General features: G+C 35.7%; 1 pseudogene; it reads right to left on the bottom strand.

Moving 5' to 3' along the window:
• Positions 1 to 1,172: 1,172 nt before the first annotated feature.
• On the bottom strand, positions 1,173 to 3,027 carry LOC137726775 (thioredoxin O2, mitochondrial-like; annotated as a pseudogene).
• Between the last annotated feature and the right edge of the window lie 3,347 nt (positions 3,028 to 6,374).

Consider the following 6,374-nt stretch of genomic DNA (forward strand, 5'->3'; position numbering starts at 1 on the left):
TCTCATAGAATTATGGTGTGCATAATTCGGCTAAATCATGCAGTCCAAACCACAGTGATGGATCCTATTCTCTCACTTGTAGGCTTGTAGCTCGATCTGGTTATGACATCAAATGTAAAGATTTTAGTTCGAGTTTAGCCATCTCCACTTGGAGTGTGTTTGACGTACGTCTATGCGAGGACAATATATGTTTGTGATGCATCAATACGTAGTTCTGACTAGGCCCATTACGATGACGTAACTTTGTTTAGGACAATATGTATTTGCGATGCATCAGTATGTAGTTCTGACTAGGCCCATTACGATGACGTAATTTTGTTTTGTTAACCCATTGTAAACGTATACTTCATATCTTGGTGGTTATTCCAATTACTACAAACTTCTAGGTCTCCGTACAATTTTCGTATGAATTTGTACTATTCACACTCTTTTCAATTTCCGTATGCCGAATCAAATAAATTGAGAAGATCAAATGATATAAAATTAATTAAGGGTGTGTGCTGTGAATAGCACCACCCTTTTCGTATAAAGGAATACAAATGAATGCTTTCTTGAATTTAGTCGGTGCTTGTAGGTTGTGGATTTTAACTAATTACCATATAAACCAACACAAATTTGATTGAGCTTCAAAAACCAAACTTGTCGAACAAGTTAACTGTTAACGGTAGAAAGGGCAATCTTACGATCAGCTAGCTAGCACAAAATAATTCTTACAATCTCCTTGAGTTTCTTCTCCTCTTTATCCACAAGTATTTCTGGATCCTCTTTTTTTATTATTTTGGCCGCGGATTATTCATCCTCGCTCATTCCTGCCTGGAACACAAAACAACTGCTCAGCCATAATTCCAGATCATACAGCAGAAAGCTAGAAACTATACAGAAATTCGTTAGTGTCTCCGCGTTTGAGAGTGTGAGGGAGTTCATGCAAAAGCAATTCAAGAGAACAAGAAATATAGATTCACAAACATGTCCAAGAATCTGAATTTACGCATCTCTCTGAACACAAATTACACAAGTTAAACCAATACAACATGAGTAACCCAAATTTAACACCACCAAAATGTTTTCCTTTGTGGTTTTCTTTTTGCAAAAACAAAAAAAAAAAATCAAAAATTTAACACACAATCAAGTAGCTAGTAAATGCATAATTAAGTGTCCATAACCCTAAAAATTAGAACGAAATTGACATGATGTTGGAGCAACACAGTTGATCGCCTACACCATCATCAGATGACAATTACACCAAAAACCACAGAATGTTCCACATTGCGGAGAGTTTTTTAGTTTTTTGATTCACAATATGGTATATCATTTGGTCTAGTAGTAAGCTCCAATGACACAAGCGCAAATGAATTATGCAACTACCACGTTTTTAAATAGCTACTTTCCAAGTGTCATCAACACCAACAGTTTTAGTTACACACATACATTAAATGGAAATCCTACGATAGGGTTTAATATAAAATTGAGCTATAGAACCGATCACATTTGGAGAAACTTGAACCATTAAAAGCTATTATGCATTTAATATAAACACCACATTCACAAATGAGAAAGCACACAAGTGTAGTGTAATGTACTAAAGAATTACTTGAAGCGTTTTCTAAAAGTGTTTCTCGAGCGAGCAACTTTAGCACCAACAACTTCAGCCACCTTCATCCCCCATCTTTAAAGAATTGGAATGTAAGCTGCACCAAAATGCACACAACAGATCAGAAACCAAATGGACCTTGGATTTTACCATATCCAAGTTAAAACATATAGAATTACTAAGATGGAACCAGCAATAATCCATTCAAAAGACCATCTTAAAAAGATCATCCCACGAGTGCCATGAATAAAAGAAGCTATATAACTGGAGCATTTTCTTCAAAAAAATTAAAGCAAATCATTTACCACGGAGGAAATATTCAACTCGTCCAAAGTGTTTGTTAGGCCCTTCTGTAGATAGAATAAACAAGGTTAGGTATGAACTATGAAAAAATTCTTGCTCCCAAAATAAAAAGAAACGAAATTACATTCAAACTAGCTAACCATTCCATGCCAGATGGCTATGAGCCCACTAGTAAAATAATTGCTAAAACTAACTTGGGAATTAAAACCCGTAACAGATAACTAGATTTCATAATTAACAACACTTAAGAATTCTTTTGAGTTTTGACCTTAATCTTAAGCTGGGTTTAAGTAGTCCACAAAAGAACTAAAATGGTTCCCAAAAACAAAATGACCCAAGTTTACAGAAGACTAAATTCCAATGCGAATGCGCACCTCATCGATGTCAACCTTATATGTTGTTACATGTGGGTATTGCTCACTCAACTCTCCAATGATTGGAGATATGAACCTGCCTGCACAAGAAGATCACACCAAAGTACCAATCATAAGTTCAAAGCACATTATTACGCCACATTTTCTGCCAATGACTTCATTTCTTAAAAGAAAACGTCTTTCGAACTTACAAGGCCCGCACCACACTGCAGTGAAATAGAAAAGTGCTGGCACAGCTCCATCTATATGAAATTTTATATATAAATCAGACAATTTGTATGAAAATATGACAAGTTTTCTCAAAACAAAAAGATTTCGAAAACCAGAAAAAACCCAAAAAAAAAAAAAAAAAAAAAATTACCTTTAGCTTTGCTGACTGCGGTGCTAAATTCATCCTCCGACTTAATGACAACAATGTTAGAGGCACCTGAAATTCAATCAACAATTCAAGTTACTGAGCTATTCCCAAACCCAAAATTTAAAAATTGAATCCTTGAACAATGGCGACAACAATAACATAAATATGGAGTACCTGAGGGCGAGGAGGAGAGAGGTCGGAGTTGCAGAAAGTGAGGGTTTGGGAAGTGGTGGAGGGAATTGGAGAGAAGGGTTTGGAGGTGGAAGGAGATGCTGTGGGCGGCGGAGATGGTGTGGTGGGGATTGAAGAAGCCAGGGTTTGGAAAGAATTGGAAGGAAGGTTGTGACGACGAAGAAGCGCTGCGCAGAACTTGCCATGGCTACTCCCGAGTCCCTCGCCATTTAATTCTCTCGATGCGGTGCTTTGTTTGGGGCTTCAGGCAAAAAAACCAAGAAGAGCCCAAAACAATTAATTAGTAAATGGGCCAGTTGGTGAAGGTATATCGGCCTAGTCCATAAGGCCCACACAACGCATAAAGATTGTTTACAAGCCATATTAGGGAGTAGTCGAGCTCAATGTCTCGGGTTCAAAGCAACTGCTCCAAATCAACTGCAGCGACAAGTTCGTTACCACGCAAAATATTGTCATGTAAAAACATGTTGACACTATGGGCGTGGTTGGTACATAGACGGGACATAATGGGACGAGATGGAACAGAGGTTCATTTGTGCTACGTTTGGTACGCAGGCCGAAGTAGAACGAACTACTTTTGTCTCACTGTATTCCGTCTCACCTCACGTACTAAACGAGGCCTATGTATGAAATGCATTTTTGATTATGTGTTTATGCTCGGATTTCAATTTGAACTCATGTATTTCAGTTTAACTAATATGGTATGTATGTTTTTATTTCAGTTTAATTAATATGGTACGTATGTTTTAATTCGTTATAACAATATTGGACTTTCCTGCCAATTAGCTAGTCCGGTAACTATACTTATACCAAGCCTTGTTAGAATCATTGCCAAATGTACTCAATTTCAAAACGCAAAATGCATCATATAAAATAACGGTTACAGCAGAGTCACAACTTAAAGAGGAAAGCATTTTCGCGCCTTTTGAACTCTAGTTGATCAAATATATGAAGCGTCTAGTAAAAGAACTTCTTCAAGTAAACAACTCTATAACTTTAGACCAATAACGCGATATTACATTATTAATGACTTAAAATGTCAAAGCGGTGATGTAACAAGATGTACGTAAATCTTTCTCTATCGTTTGCTGGGACCTAGGTGAATTTACCCAACTATCATATCGACATAGTGATGTCATGGTGGGCAGTGTTTTGGTTAAGTTGCTAACATTGAACGCTTTGGGTGGATATGACACAATCCTTAACCTCCTTCTTACCCAATGTTTGTTAGGTTGGTTTGAGTTTTCTTAAGTTTTAATTTGCATATGGGCACACACGAAGTGTGTGTGAAATTTTTTTATTTTTGTTTTTGAAATAGAATGAGAGACGAAGCGAGTGATGGAGAATGTGATAGTGGGAAGGGCTTTTTTTATTTTTATTTTTTAAATTGGAGATATGTTAGGATTACATGTAGGTGATGCTTTGAAAGAAAAAAAAAAAAAATTTGGTTGTGTGAAATTACCCCATATTTCTTATTCATGTTCTATTTTAGTTAGATGATTAAACTGGTAATTTCATAAGATTTTGGTTGACAAGTGTATTTATCAAATATAGCAAAAAATTAACTCTTAATTTAAAAAATGTCACTTTATATAAAAACTTTCAAATATATCAAAAATTTCACTTAAATAGACACAAATACCCTCAAATTTAACAATTAAATAAATTAAATTCTTTTTAACTACTGTCGTCTCAAGCTCCGGTCCAACTTCACCTTCACTTCTACCCTCCACCACCACAACCCTATCCCCTTCAACCCCCTCATCACTGACATTGAGCGCTGCCTTGGTTACCGCAAGTGGGAGCAACAGAATTTCAATCATGCCTTCAACGCCTTTTTTCTTACCAATATCATTTTTAGTTTTAAATATAAAAATAGTTTTTGAAGTTAATCCACATGTCGTTATATGATTGTATTTGTGAGATCGACGTGGTGCCATATTATCACACTAACAGAGCAATTAACAGATTTTTAACAAAAAACTAAAATGATCACGATGGACAAATTCAAAGAAAGACTAAAATGATTAACGATAGACAAATTCAAGAACACTACTAGTGATTATCATTAATTGTTAAGGACCAGATTAAGGAGTTATGTCAATATCACGAATCATTTTGGCTAAAAAAACCTTTAATTTATTTGATTGTTAAATTTGAGGATATTTGTGTCTATTTATGTGAAAATTTGGATATATTTGAAAGATTTTATAAAAAAGTAACAGTTTTGAAATTAAGGGTTAATTTTTTACTATATTTGATAAATACTCGGTTGACGATGAGTGTTTTATTAGTAGAGATAAGACTTGCGACATATATTGCTAGGAGCATGTGAAGAAGTTCATAAAAAGGAGTCCCCCATTACATATAATTAGTATGTAAAAGCTCCCACATCTGCAAATTTAGTCTTCTATTATTAAAACCATAAATGATTTTTTGGTTAGTGTCCTTGGCAACTACTAACCTTTTAACTTTTTCCTTGTCAAACAATTAGGTATGTTGTTAACTTGAATTAGGGTGGTTGACTACATAGAATCACATAGGCTTAACTAACTAATGTTGAATTAGTTAGTACCCATTTTGGTCGTTTTATTAATCGGACAGAAATCTTAAAATAATAAATCTCTGCTGCTTTGCCGTCAGATTTCGTTTTCCGCCATCAAATCTTGGTACTCCGGTTCTTGCGAACACAAGGATCCAGGATCCTCTCTCCTTCTTTAAAAATGAGGATCATTCTGATTAAGAAGTGTGGACCGTTGAATAAAAATTCAACAGCTACAAACAAGATATTCTTTTTAAGTTATATTAATTATAGCCGTTGGATTTTCATCCAACGGTCCACATTCCTTGATCATGAGGATCTTCATCCTTGAATCAAAAGAGAATCCTGATCCGGATTGGAGAATGATTGTACAGTGACATAATAATTTTAAATGTTTAGCCAGCCAGTTAGCTTCTCTCTCCTCCTTCCTAAATATTGTTGGAGGTTTTGAGACTCAAAGTCCCACATCGGGCCAAAGCATGGTTCACAATGGATTAGGATCCTCTTTGGATCCCCTTTCTGGGGAATCTGGGATCAAGACATAAGGATTGTTCATCAAAGATCGTGCGGTCGTAATTAAATGTTTTTTACGCAAAACGAGATAATTTTACTTTTAAAAATATAAAAAGTATTTAATTGTGGCCGCACGATCTTTGATGAACGGTTCTTGTCCCTTGATCCCCAGGGAGGGAATCCGGACAAGATCCAAATCCGTTCACAATGACCTTTAAATAGGTCTAGAACCCTATTTCCCCACCCTACCTTGTATTACCACCCCTCAAAAAAGTTAAAAAAAAATTAAAACACTCTTTCTCCACCTACCTATATTCCTAAAATGTCCTTTACATATTCTACTATTTTGCAGAAATTGAAAGAAATAAACTAAAAAAAGTACTCAACCCAACAACCACCCAACCCCTTATAATACAACGCAGCTCGATGGCAACCTCTCGATCTTCATTTTTTCAAACAAGTCCAAACCCTCATTCTCAAAGAAAGTGCAGAAATCATCGC

The sequence above is a fragment of the Pyrus communis genome, chromosome 2 (assembly GCF_963583255.1).
Source record: "Pyrus communis chromosome 2, drPyrComm1.1, whole genome shotgun sequence".
Classification (NCBI taxonomy): domain Eukaryota; kingdom Viridiplantae; phylum Streptophyta; class Magnoliopsida; order Rosales; family Rosaceae; genus Pyrus; species Pyrus communis.